This window comes from Hippoglossus hippoglossus, chromosome 15 (genome assembly GCF_009819705.1).
Source record: "Hippoglossus hippoglossus isolate fHipHip1 chromosome 15, fHipHip1.pri, whole genome shotgun sequence".
Taxonomy (NCBI): Eukaryota; Metazoa; Chordata; class Actinopteri; order Pleuronectiformes; family Pleuronectidae; genus Hippoglossus; species Hippoglossus hippoglossus.
In genome coordinates, this window is record NC_047165.1 from 8,029,519 (window position 1) to 8,031,574 (window position 2,056).

The following is a 2,056-nucleotide window of genomic DNA, read 5'->3' on the forward strand; positions in this document are numbered from 1 at the left end:
ACTTCAAATACCCTTTTTTCCTCTCTCTCACACGCCGAACACTCATATATAATTTGTTGCTAAGTAACCGTGGCCTTGCAGATTCCCTGCCGCATAATTTGTTCTCATTTGTGGTCTGAGTGTTAGAAACACTACAGAAACTCTGTGGATGACACACACACACACACACACACACACACACACACACACACAAACCTTTGGATGGCAACCTAGCATGTGTGTGTGACACCTGCAGAAATCCCACACGTTCATTTTTATTCATGCATGACAGGACAAATTCACACTAAAGTCTGTGTAATAGCTGTATGTGCAGTTCCAGACATTATTTTACTTCGAAGAGCTGACTTTTTCACATTTTTATTTCTGCTTCACTCTGATTAAAGCATCTATGTCCCTGACTGCAACACACAGCTACACATGCATGTATCAAGGTCTTTAGTGGAGAAATTGGTTTGTCTGCCTTCGTGTGATGGATTTCTCCTTGTATGAAATGTAAATGTCAGTTGTGGAAACTGGTAGAACCAAATGTAAAATTAACTCATGGACTTTCACAAGCATTCGTTGATATTTTAGCAATCTCCTAAATAACATTGTAAAGTATCCACTGATGCACTGGAAGCATTTTGATGCAACATCATATTTTCTGGATTTCAGCCAAGGAGTTTGTTTTTACCCCCGTTTGTTTGTAAAAAAGATTACATACAACTTACAGGATGGATTACCATGAAACTTAGTGGATGGATGTGGGTCATGGAAGAACCCATCAGATTTTGGTGTGGATCCGAATCAGGGGGCAGATCCTGGATATTTCTTTTTTCACTTTCTTTAACATTGTGAGATTTATTTGAATAGATTTCTTGATTTCTCGGGGAATAATTCACGGACATTTAGAGGACTGATGGTGGAGGTATGCGCTCTACTGAGTGCTATTCTAATTCATGTACGAACACAACCCTTCTAAGCCATCTGTGCAGCAGCTTATAAGCACGATGATTAAATGTTCTTATCTGGCGACCTCTAGCGGCTATAGTAATTATGACAGGAGCAAAGGTGGATGTCAGGCAAAAGAGTCCATGATGCATGAGGTTGGGATGGTTTGATGGATGTGTGAACAAAACACAGGACTTTCATACAGGAGATTGTTTAGATTAGTCTTTGTTGCTTTTTTCATCCATGACCAATCCACAACGTTAACCATGTTTTCTTTCTGTAACCATGACAACAAATGACCTCACGTTTAAGGAAGTAGGGACTTAGCTTAGCTGAAGGAAGCTACCCAAGTTTGATCGTAGTAGTTATCGTAACCGTGGTGATGAAGGGTTGGTACACTACTGCTAGTGCTCTCTGAGTATTTATTATTGTAACCATGACAACCAACGCTCTCACGTGTCATATCTGAGGGTGTGGACAAATGACCAATGTGACCAACAAGTGTACTCCAGGGTGTGTCACTACAAGGTGACATCACTGGTGGGTGTGGCTAAAGGTGCTTCTGACCACACCCATAATCAGAGGGCAGTAAAACGCTGCTATTCAACAAGGTATTTAGTTGATATCTGTAATAAGATCAGTCAAGTTTATATTCAGCAAAATTTAAAGAATTTACATCAAAATTGATGTTCGTTCCCATCCACACATGTGATTATTAGGAGATGGTAGCATCTAGTTAAACAGCTGGTGGCGCTATTGATCCAGTCAGGTGCCACTGCAGAAAACGAAAGATGACATGATTAAAAGAGCCCCAGATAAACTTCAATGAATGAATACGATGTAGAAAATGTGATGGAAATATGGATTTTATGTCTTTTTTCATGCTTATCTTAAGGAAGGTTACTGTCTTTGGCTTTTTTTTTTGAATTTTCAGCATTTACATAGTTTCTTTTATGCACAAAATAAAAAAAATTACTAATTATATTGGTAATTGTGTCTACTTTAATTACCAATATAGTTCTACTTCTATGCAAAGTGCAGGGGCTGAATGTTTCCACAATGGCCACAGGTGTATTTTCAGTTTCACAATATGACCCAATCAATTTATTACGAGTGCGTGTAGTTT